Source organism: Alligator sinensis, unplaced genomic scaffold, assembly GCF_000455745.1.
Source record: "Alligator sinensis unplaced genomic scaffold, ASM45574v1 scaffold262_1, whole genome shotgun sequence".
Lineage (NCBI taxonomy): Eukaryota > Metazoa > Chordata > Crocodylia > Alligatoridae > Alligator > Alligator sinensis.
In genome coordinates this window covers 2,469,254-2,481,712 of record NW_005841904.1, presented here as the reverse complement: position 1 = coordinate 2,481,712, position 12,459 = coordinate 2,469,254, and positions in this window count along the sequence as shown.

Genomic DNA, 12,459 nt, shown 5'->3' with positions numbered 1-12,459 from the left:
TGGGCCCCCAGTGACCCCCACAGCAGCTGCTACTGTCAGTGAGTGTGGGCCTATTTTCTCTTTTCGAGTCCTGGACTGCTGGGACCGGGTTGGGGGGAGGGAGCATCAGGGGTGGGGCTGGGTGGAGGGGCAATCAGGGAGCCCCACTGCCCCCTGCTGCCCTGAGCTGTGCAGGGGGGCTCTGTCACGAGGCCCCAGAGCCCCCACAGCCCCTGCTACAGCTGGTGAGTGTGAGGTTTTTTGTTTTTTTTACCTATTACTGCCCCCCATCCCAATATCCCAATATCCCAGCAATTAAAAACAAAAAAAATCCCCTGCACTCACTTACCCTGGGATGGGGCCAGGCAGGGCAGCAATCCAGGGGATTGGGAGAGCAAGTGGGGGTGGGGCGTGTGGGTCCTCCAGGAGTAGCCCCTGTGGGGGGCATTTGGTCCCAGAGGGGGGATGTAGCCCCTGTTGGGGGGCTGTAACCCCTGTTGGGGGGGCTGTGTCCCCTGTGAGAGGGCTTTAGCTTTGTGGGGGACTGTCCATGAGCTGTGCAGGGAGGCTACACCCTGTGGGGGGGCAGGGGACCCACCGCTCCTGAGCAGCCCCCCTGCACAGTCCCTCCACAATCCACCCACAATACCCACACACCGCACAGCCCCCCACATCCCTCCACAGTCACCCTCTACTGGCTGCGCAGTCCCCATCTCGGGCTGGCAGGGGGGCAGCAGGGCACAGCCCGGGAGGCGCCCCCCCCCCTGCAGTGGGTAAAGGGTGCAGGGAATTCTCAGGGCTGCTTCAGCAGTCCAGCTGGCACAAAGGGCAGTGTCCTCAGGTACCAATTGGCTGGGCCCCAGAAGCTCCTAAGAGTGAGTAGCCCTTAGCTACTTGCCAGGGCAGCTTTTTGTACTGATGGGGCCAGGACAGGGCAGCTTTTTATACTGCTGGGGGCAGCACAGGTGCTGGCCCCAGGCTCTAGCTTCCCAGTTTCTGCAGATCCAGGAGGAACCAGGCAGAATTATTTTGCCCCAAGTGGCACAATTTGCCCCACACCAAAGTGCATGTCAAGGCATGTGCGCAGAGGCAAAAAGCCCCGGATCAAATCTGCATGCTTCTATTTGAGCTGCTGCAAATGCATGTGATTGCATGTGTGGACACACCATCTGAGGTTTTAAAATTAAACTCTATCTGATGCTCTGGTTTCTATTTTGTTTATAAAACATTTTTCAGTTGCAATGGCAGTTTTACCTCAGCCAGAGTACCTTTTTAACTAATTTTACAAATAGGCAAGAAAATTGAAACAAAAGTAAGATGGCTTTATTTCCATAGAACAGGCATGCATCAACCAATAATTTGGCCATATAGTATGTAGTAGGATCAAGATGAAGTACAAGTACTAAAGCATGTTACACTTTTATAAGATTCCAGGAAATTCTCTCTATTTATTTGAGCTGTGCCTATTGTAAAGGAAAAAAAGCTTTGGGGAATTATTTGTGGGTTTTAAATTTACAGATGTGCCCTTTGTCTAGAAATGAATAATCCAAATTTTCAGTGTGTGTTTATAGACAACATCCTAACAATTAAAATTCTTCAGAGTCTAAGCTAGAAAACACGCATGGAAAAAAATTCTGAAAATCTCCCAGACTGTTGACTGGCTTGGTCTGGAGAAAGCTTGTGAAAATGCTGTCATGGTAATTGTTAGCTACAGTAGAATTGGTTGCTTAGCCTGTTAATCTAAAGTTAATTTAAAAAACAATTTTTCAGACTGAACTGTTTTGACTGTTTATTAGCCAAGTCTCCTAAGTTATCTGGCTTCAGAGAATAGCTCTTGAGGGAGGGCACTCCCATTACACACTTGCACAGTATATACCCCAAAGAACCATGACTTCATCTTCAGGGAATTCGGCTTCCTCATTTCTTCCTAATACCTCTGAAAACCAGGTCAAGGCCATGGTAAGTGAGAATAGAAAGGTATAAAAACCAGAGCTTAGCAGGGAATATGTTGAAGAAAATGCACATCAGCTAAAAGATGATGGAAGCTGATAGTAGTGCTGGTATGAATGAAAGAAGGTGGCACATTTACTATTTAGCAGTCCATAAAATCCTAGGACTTTTTAACAAATTATGCTTTCTTGAACAAGTGAAGGGATGGTATTTAAAAAACTTAGAACCTCTTTGATGCTAAATCTAACTTCTGCCACAGACTCATTACAACAGCTGACTGCAGTGCCAGTTGAGCTGGCTTCAGAAATACCCTCCTGCACAGGGTTGCAATGGAGCTGGTGAATTATTTTCATTCTTCATTATTTGTGGTTTCTGCAAATACAGGAACTTTGATCTCTACAGAATATTTTATAATGCCCTATATCAGGAACATCTATAAAAATTAATGACTGGGAGTTTTTGCATAAAAGCATCTCTTAACTGGAGAGCAAGTTGGCCAATGGAAATTATGAATGAATGTTGTTTCAGGGCTTAAATGAGGTGTATTTGTAACAAATTTTCTTTATTAAATATGATGAGTAACATCATGTCATAACAGCTTTACCATGTGATTAATCAGTTCTGTTAATGAAAATGCAGATGTGTTAAAAGTTTTATTGTATTAAAGCTTTTATATGAGCTAGTATTACATGACTGGATTCCTATAAGATATTGATTACATCACTACAAATGCTGTCACTGCACTGAAATTAAACACTACTCCTTTATTCTAGCCATTCTGGTCCTTTACACCAGGCCTCCTTTTTTCAGAGGGAGAAAATTAAAAGCTATGCACTTTTGTTTCTGCTTTTCAGTTGATTTTTCCAGATAAAAAAAGAGGGAGATGGAGAGAGTAACGAACAATAGAGAAACCAGTATTGACAAATTCTGCAAATGACCAGTGTGCAAAACCCTAGGCCAATGAGTCTGAAAAATTAGGACAAAATGTTGGCTTCATTTGGATTTTTGTCTGAGTAATTCATGCTGTTGACTCCTTGTTCTATCGGCTGACTAGCAGAACAGAAAAAGTGCAGCCCATGAGGGACTATGCAATCCAGCATTATGTGAGGAAAGCTGATGAAAATAACCTTGCAGATTTGGTAAAGAAAATATCCAAAGATTTTGTATGCACATTCAAAACCCGCAAAATAGTTTTGAGTTTACTAGGGCTGTGCAAAGCTTTGGCCTGTGATTCAGATTTGGAGATTATGCGGCCAATTCGGAGGTTGAATCAGCAAGTCCAAATCGAATCACTAGAGGTTTTAGGCTTTCCAAATCATTTTGGAACTTCTGAATTGATTCAGAAAAGATTTGGGGATTTGGAGGGTTGTCTGTATGGGGAAACAGAAACTTATAGTTTCATAGTTGGTAGGGTTGGAAGGGACCTGAGCAGATCATCAAGTCTGACCCCCTGCCATGGCAGGAAAAAGTACTGGGGTCAAATGACCCCAGCATGGTGTTCGACCAACCTCCTCTTAAAGACCCCCAGGGTAGGAGCCAGCACCACTTCTCTTGGAAGTTGGTTCCAGGTCCTAACCGCCCTGACTGTGAAGTAGCGCCTCCTGATGTCTAGTCTGAACCTATCCTCTGCCAGCTTGTGACCATTATTTCTAGTCACTCCTGGTAGTGCTCGGGGGAACAAGGACTCCCCCAATGCCTGCTGGTCCCCTCTGACTAGTTTGTAAATGGCCACTAGATCCCCCCTCAGCCTTCTCCTGTGGAGGCTGAACAGGTTCAGGTCTCTTAGCCTCTCCTCGTAGGGCCTGCCCTGCTGGCCCCTGATCATGCAGGTGGACCCTCTCAAAGCTGCCCACATCCCTCCTGAAGTGCAGCACCCAGAACTGGACACAGTACTCCAACTGCGGCTTGGCCAGTACCGCATAGAGGGGGAGGATCACCTCCTTGGACCTGCTTGAGATGCATCTGTGGATACATGACAAGGTGTGGTTGGCCTTCCTGACTGCGTCCCCACACTGTCGGCCCATGTTCATTTTGGCATCAATAATGACTCCAAGATCCTTTTCTGCCTCTGCACTGACGAGAAGGGAGTTCCCCAGCCTGTAGGTATGCTGCTGGTTCTTCCACCCCAGGTGCAGCATCTTGCACTTGTCAGTGTTGAAACCCATCTTGTTCTCATCTGCCCACCCCTGTAACCTGTCTAGGTCCAATTGCAGCCTATTTCTCCCTTCTAGCATGCTCACATCCCCCCACATCTTGGTGTCGTCAGCAAATTTGAATAGGGTGCTTTTTACCCCCTCGTCCAAGTCACTGATGAAGATGTTGAACAGCATGGGTCTGAGGACTGAGCCCTGGGGGACCCCACTGCCCACATCCCTCCAGGTCGAAAATGACCCATCCACCACCATTCTCTGGGTGCAGCTCTCCAGCCAGTTACTGACCCATTTGACTGTGTGGGTGTCGATGCCAAAGTCCCCTAGTGTTTTAATGAGAATGGGGTGAGAGACAGTGTCGAAGGCCTTCCTGAATTCCAGAAATACTACGTCCACTGCTACCCCTGCGTCTAAGGATTTTGTAACCTGGTCATAGAAGGCCACCAGGTTGGTCTGATAGGACCTGCCTCTAATGAACCCATGTTGGTTGCCCCTAAGCATAACATCCCCTGCTGGCCCCTCGTGGACTTGCGCCAAGATTATTCTCTCAAAAAGCTTACCCAGGATCGAGGTAAGACTAACTGGCTTATAGTTTCCTGGGTCCTCCTTCCTCTCTTTTTTGAAAATGGTAACCACATTGGCACAATTCCAGACCTCTGGCACCACACCAGAGCACCACGAGTGCTTGTAAAGCCGTGTCAGGGGTCCCGCAATGACCTCTGCTAATTCCCTCAGCACTCTGGGTTGGAGATCATCAGGACCAGCTGATTTAAATATATCCAGTCCCTCCAGAAGTTCCCTGACTAGATCCTCACTGACCCTAGGCCTGCGTATGCCTCCCCCGGGGCCTGAGGGGGTCCCAGCAGACAGGCTGATCTGGTCCCTGCTTAGGAAAATGGAGGCAAAGAAATAATTAAATAGGTTACCCTTGTTGTCTGGTGCGACAACCAGATTTTCTAGCATGCCCTGCAGAGGCCCCACGTTACCCGGTACCTTCTTTTTGCCCCCTATGTATTTAAAAAAGGACTTCTTGTCCTTGACCTGGGTAGCTAGTCCCAGTTCCATCTCCGCCTTGGCCTCCCTGACTGCACCCCTGCAGCCCCGAGCAACTGAGGTATAGTCCTCCCTGGTGATGACCCCTCCCTTCCATTGGGTGTATGCCTCCCTTTAGCTAGGAGACGTTCCCATATGCTTTTGGTGAGCTGTGGGGGCTTTTGTGCCCTCTTGCCCACTTTGATCCTTGTTGGGATTACCTCCCTTTGGGCTTGGAGGATTGTCTCCTTAAGGAACGACCACTCTTCTTGGACACCCAACTCCCCTCCCCTCTGGGACCTCAGTACTTCCCCAACTATTCTTCTTACTTAATTGAAATCCATCCTCCTGAAGTCCAGGGCTGCTGCCTTGCTGTAGGCTTTTGCCACCTTGTGCTGGATGGTGAATTCCAGCAGGTGATGATCACTGTCGCCCAGGTGGTCGAGCACTTGCAGCCCCCTCACGAAGTCATCGCCTGTGGCCAGCACCAGATCCAACAAGGCATCTCCCCTTGTGGGGCTATGCACCTCCTGAGTTAGATGGAGGTCCTGTATCTTGGCTAGGAACCTACATGAGCGGTCAGACCTGGCTGACTTCTCTTCCCAGCAGATGTCTGGAAAGTTCAGGTCACCCATGATGACCACGTCCTTTGACCTAACTACCTCCGTGAGCTGACTTAAGAATTCCTGGTCTAGCTCGTCTCCTTGGTTGGGTGGCCTGTAATAGACCTGCACCGTTAAGTCCCTTTCCCCTCGACTCCCTTGTATTCTAACCCAGAGCACTTCAGTGTGCCCCTCATCTGATCTTGTGCTACTAGATGAGGATGTGTATTCCTCCTTAATGTAGAGCGCCACACCCCAACTTTTCCTCCCTGTCCTGTCCCTCCTGTACAGCCTATAGCCCTTGATATTCACTGCCCAGTTGTGCGTTGGGTCCCATAATGTTTCTGTGAGCCTCACTATGTCTGGCTTGGTGTCGGCTAGCAGGAGGTTAAGTTCCTCCTGCTTGTTCCCCATACTACGAGCGTTTGTGTAGAGGCATTTGAGGCCTCCTGAAGATGTGTGCATTGGCCCCCTAATTTCAGTGCTACCCGGGCCCCAGTTGCTTACCTGGGTATTCATTCTGCTCGTTGTTGGTCCAGGCTGGGCTGTTCTTGTGGGTGTCTCTTGGTTTATTGGTCCAAGGCTTTCTCCGCCCTCATCTTCCCTGTCCCCCGATGAGCCTAGTTTAAAGCTCACCGGAGGAAATCTGCCAACCTAGAAGAGAACACACGCTTACCTTTGGGGGAAAGGTTGAAGCCCATCCCACCTGAGCATGTCTCTCGTCGTGATGTGCGGGTCATTGTCTAGGAAGCCGAAGCCTGCCTTGAGACACTATTCTCGAAGCCACCAGTTGGTCTCTGTGATGCAGGTCTCATGTCGTCTTCCACGTCTGCTCACTGGTAGTACAGAGGAGAGTACTACCTGTGCTCCTATCTCCCTCAGCACGCCCCGCAGAGCATGGTAGTCCGTCATCAGGTGATCAGGGCTTCTCCTGCCTGCATCATTAGTAGCCACATGTTTAGGACCATGGGGTAGTAATCGGTGGGTTGGATCATGGCCTGGATCATCCCTGTCATGTCCCGAATCTTTGCTCTGGGGAGGCAGTAGACCTTGCATGTTGAGGGGTCCTGGCGACAGATGGGGCCCTCCATACCTCTCAGGATGGAGTCGCCTATGACGATCACTCGATGCTTCTTCCTCCGGGTGTGCTCGGCTCCTTCAGCCTGTTCAGAGCATGAAGACAGTGGAGTTGCCTCCTCATTGGAAGTTTCCTCCTCTCCTTCCTTCTCCTGCAGTGTTGCCAGGGCCTTGTACCTGTTATCCATCCGGACTGGAGAAACTGGTACTGCTTTGCCGCGAGCAGCCCTGGTTTTGGATGTGAGCGTCTGCCACTCAGCAGTGGAGGGCACCTCCTGGGGTGCTTCTTCCTTGGGTGCATGGTCCTGCAGGGAAAGGAAATAACCATCAATTTCATCCTCCACCTCCCAGATTCCCCTCAGCCTGCTAACCTCCTCCTGGAGCTCCCTCACCTGTGCCTCCAGGGCCCTAAGATGGGTGCCTGCAGAACAGGTGTGGGGGCCCCCATTCCCTGCCCCTCTGGCCCTGCTGGGCATCCCCCGCAGGCCGGGGGACAGGGGGATACCAGCCCTCCCATGGGTTCTGTCTGGGTGGAGGCCTCAGACAAGCCCCGGGTAGGCAGCGGCCCCCAGGCAGGGGCCCTAGCAGCACTCTGCGTCGACACTATTGTCAAAGTTGCTGTTTACTTAGAGTTTTGTGTGGTGCCTTCGCCCTACCCTTGCAGGAGTCTCCCTCCTGGCCCTTCCTGCCCACTGTCTGGTACAAACATCGGCATAAATGCCGGCGCACTCTGTTCGTGCAGCTTGGCTCAGGAATGTGGCTCCCTACCAGCTCAGCTAAAAGGGATCCAGGGGGCTTCCCCTCCGGATCCGGCTCAGCTGTGCTGGGTCCCTCTGCCCCACTTACCTTTGGGGGATCAGCTGTTGCTGCCCCCGCTGCTGGTTCCGCTGCTGCTGTGTCCGCCTCCGGGTCTGGTAAGGGGGCACACGTGTGTGCAGGGCACACATGTGCCTAGATCCCTCCTCGCCTCCCTGCTCCTGGCTCCCTTAGAAGAGGGAGGGGGAACAGAGGGGGAAGGACTGACATGTCTAGCTGACCAGTGAGCATAATTTTTCTCTGACTGCACTTCCAATTACAGTGTCTGGGGGGAGGGACATAGAAACAGCATAAAAGCCTCTGTCTGCAGGTTTGCTGTGCCTTTTGTGAGCCAGTTCTGAGTGAGCAACAGCATCAGAAAGGTACTGTGCTGCCTGGCTTGCTTCATAGTCAGTCAGTTGCAACTTGCCCAAACTTTTTTGTTCTTAGAAAGGATTGGATAGGATTTAGCTTATCTTAGGTTATCTTAGAATCTCTTTACTTAATACTATCCGATTCATTTCTTTCAATTTGTATGTGCTCAATTTTTTGTTGTTGCAAACTTTGAAAAAAGAAAGCTCGGTGTTTTCCCTGGCAGCATGATCCATCACTATGCAGGGAGGCACACAAATTGCACACACACACTTATAATATACACACAAAGAAGAAGAAAAATCAGATATTCATAGGAGAAGAGAGTCAGATTATATCTAGTAGTTATTAATATTATTATAATTAGTTTACATACGTATTTGTTCTCTTTTTTTTGCAATACTTTTAAAACAGAAAGCTCAGTGTTTTCCCTGGCAGATTGTAGTGTGATCCATCACTGTGCAGGGAAGCACAATTGCACACACTCATACAGATCATAGAAGAAGTCATATATTCATAGAAGAAGAGATTGTATATAGTTAGTTATTATAGACATCATGTCACAGAAGAGCAACACACATCATAATTATTATTCATAATCAATAATCAGATTCATTAGCCCGCCACAGTCCATTACAACACAACACAAAACAATCTAATAATCACACAACCCAGAAAACAAGAACCAACATCACAGAAGAACAACACAGAAATATATTAACACACAACACAAGCAATCTAATAGTCACACACCCCAGAGGAGAAACAACAATGCACAACTTTATTAAAGCACAACACAAGCAATCTAATAGTTGCATACCCAAGAGAAGAAGAAGCAATGCACAAACATATGAGCGCACAACACAAGAAATCAAATAGTTAGTCGCACACCCCAGAGAAGAAGAACCTAGAAGAAGTCAGACACACACAGTCACACACCTTTTGTGGCACAGATTCATATGAAGCGTGCTGGAAAGTCAGGTGCCAGGTCTTCTTGCAGGGGAGGAACCGGGGGGAGGGAGAGAGTTAGAGCTGCAAATCCCACCTCCGCAAACATAGATTCATTCTCTTCCCAAGCAGCCACGATGCTTCTGCTGCCAGTGGAAGCAAGGAGGTGGGAGCAGTATCTGCACGTGATGTCCCTGCACCTGCACCACCTCCCCTAAGTCCAGAAATAGGCACCAGCAATGGAATCACTGTTTCCTCCACCCCAATGTTACCTCCCAGTGTGAGCCTCCCACTGCCAGAGGGGGAGCTGGAGCTGGAACCAGGGGAGCTGAGCACCCTGGCTCAAGCAATTCTGGGGGCCAAGGGGGAATCAGTTTGTGCTCTACACCCCTCAAAGTTCCCTTAGACCCAGGTCTCCTCTGGAAAGCAGCACCTCAGGGGAGGTTGAGGTTGTGGAGGCTCAGGCAAGTGGCTCAGCTGAGGCAGCTCATCCTGCTGAGGAGTGGGATAAGGCAGCATCCCCACCCTCAACCCAGAAGTGGGTGAGTAATGTAGTGTGGGAGCATTTTGAGCTGGCAGATGATCCCAGATTTTCTTTCTGCCAGCACTGCTGAAGACACATCAGCCAGGGCAAGGACATGAAACACTTTTCCACCATGGCGATGCTGCTGCATCTCAGGGGGCAGCACACCCTTGCCCTTCTTGCTGCTCAGCCTGGCACCAGTGCGAGCATGGTGAAAGAGAAGCCCCCAAGTCTCCAAAGCCCCCTTCCCCCCCAAAGCAGAGGCAGGCCACTCTGGAATAGTGGGGGAAAGGTGGACACAAAGGGGGGCGAGTTGCAAAGATGAGCGAGATCAGCCAGACCATCGGGGAGATGCTTGCTCTGGATAGCCAGCATTTCTCCCTAGTTGTGCTGCCAGGGTTCAGGTGGTTCATCGTGCTTCTGACCCCATTTTACAAAGTGCCTGTATGCACCACCTTTAGCAGGACGGTGGTGCCCTCCCTGTATGAGGCATGCAAGGAGAACTTGAGGGAGGAGCTGTGCAAGGCAGGGCCACAGGTAACCTTGCACTTCACCTTCGACATCTGGAGCAGCCAGGATGGTGATCATACCTACCTCTCCCTCACAGGGCACTGGTGCGATCGGTCAGGCTGTCGGTGGGCTCTCCTCCAAGCTGAGGTGCTGGATGAGTCTCATACGGCAAGGGAGATCAAGAGGGCCATGAACTGCATGGTGCAGGGGTGGCTTGTTGGGCAGGCTGAGCTCACCCACAGGTTTATGGTCACTGACAATGGGGCCAATATGGTGAAGGCTGTCTGTGATGCCAACTTTGTTTCTATCTGCTGTATGGCACATAGTCAGGGATGCCTTGGAGGGGGACAGGGCTACCGGCGATGGCACCACCACCGCTACTTCTACAAGCCATGTGATTTCAAAATGCAGGAAGGTGGTGGGCTACTTCCACCACAGCATCAAGGGGGGCAAGATGCTGTGGGAGAAACAGGCAGAGCTGAGCATCCCGCAGCATAAAATCATGCAGGATGTGGAGACTTGGTGGAACTCCACATACCTGATGCTCAAAAGGCTGGTGGAGCAACGGAAGGCCATCCCTGAGATTCCCCTAGTGAGGGAACTGGAAAACCAAATGGAGAAGTTCCAGGGGATCAGTGTTCCTGGCTGGGGCAGGCCGCTGTCACTAGACATGCAGGCACTGGTGAGGCAGATGAAGGAGGGCATCAGGAGATGGCTGGATCCCTTGTGGTCCAGTATGGTCCACATGATGGCAGACATGTGTGACCCAAGGGTGAAGGGGAGCATGTGCACTGGCAGCACCAAAACCCTCAATCACTGGATGCAGGTGCTGGTCAACAAAGTCAGGGAGGCCAAAGTGCAGAGGCAACGGAATGTGGAAGAAGGGGATCCACTTTCCCATGCCAGCACTCCCAGCATCAGCACTGGTGCCAGCACCAGCACCAGCATCAGCCAGTCTCCTCCATGCCAGCCACTGCCAATGTGGGCCATGGGCATGGCTTCAGTGCTGGGGTCCAAATGCACCAGACCTCTGTCTGCACTGATTTCTGTTTTTTTTTTAAAAGCTAGGTAATGCTCCGCTCTCAGCTGGAGTGGGCACTAACTGCATCACCAGCCAGCAGGGGAAGAACATGTCCCTGGCTGAGCTTGCTCCCCTGCCAGCATGAACTTGGAAGTATGGGATGGGGCTATGGGGAAGGAGGAGACCCCAGGTCCTTGGCATGACTACTAAAACTGCCAGGAAAGGGAGGCCTGGTGGGACTGCTGGTGGCACAGCAGCCCCATAAATGCCAGGACCAATGATCCCCTGGTGAAAGGTGGGTAGGAGGTGCCATAACCTCTAGCTAATGCGCACACACACACAGAGTCCTGGCTGGGGAATGCCTAGACCTGTCATGTCTTTGACAGGCCTGACACTTGCTGGTTACAGTGCAGTTGTGAGGCTCCGGGTGAGCTCAGCTTAGCTTTCGGGTTGAAAAACCCTTTGTCAGGCTGAGGAAGTACCTATACTTGGTGTGTCTCCTGGTCCTGGATGGAAGGAATAGTAAAGAAGCCAGAGGCTGGCCTGGCACGCAATGCAGGGGAAATGCGGGAAGGAAACCCAGTCAGAAAAAATGGAAATGGAGGCATCAGGGGGTGAGAGACAGGTTGGGGTGGGAGGTGGGGGAGAAAGGGGGATGTAGCAGTACAGGTAAAAGTGCAGAGGTACCTGGGACAGTGGGGAGTCAGAAGTCCAGCAGGTTGCAGTGTGTCAGAATTCCACTCAATCTATATTGAGTGCATCAGTTTCTGTACCTAGGAGGGTGATGAGGTGAAGTTCATAGGCCCGGCCGTGAAAACTGGTTTGCATTGTAATTTGTTCCCTCTCAGGATCAGGCCTGAGAGACTGGAGGCAGAGTGTTTTTTTGGTGAGGAGTGTGCCCCCACAGGTAGTTGAGTATTGTTGTCTTTGATAGATTCTGGTGTGCAGTTTGTGGGGGTCCTGGAGATAGTTGGCAGGTTTTGTGTTTTTAGCTGCAGGAAGTTGGCTTCAGTTTTGGTGATGAGGTTAGGTGCTTGTTTGAATGTACAAACCACTTTTCAGAGCTGGGCCTATGACCTGCACCTCATCAGCCTCCTAAGTAGTAGGTACAGAAACTCACGGACTCAATATAGCAGGCTTGTCCAACATACAGCCCGCGGTCCACCATGAGGTCCACCAAGACATTTTCTGAGGCCTATGGTGCTACGACAGGAAACGAAAGTAAACACTGTGTTTACTTTCATTCCCACCCCTTGTCCCTCCCCCAGCCCCTCAGCAACTTCCTAATGGCTGCTGAAGGGCTGGGGAAGGGACAAGGTTCCCCCACGCACCACGTCAGCTTGATGTTGCCAATGCGGTGTGTGTGGGAAGAGGAGTAGCCATGTGCCTCTCAGGACAGGATGAGCCCAGCTGGAGCAGTGGGGCTCAGCTGCACTTTCCCCCTACCTGCACCGGTCAGTCCCGAGCAGCACACAGCTCCGCTGCCGCCTCTGCTGGCCG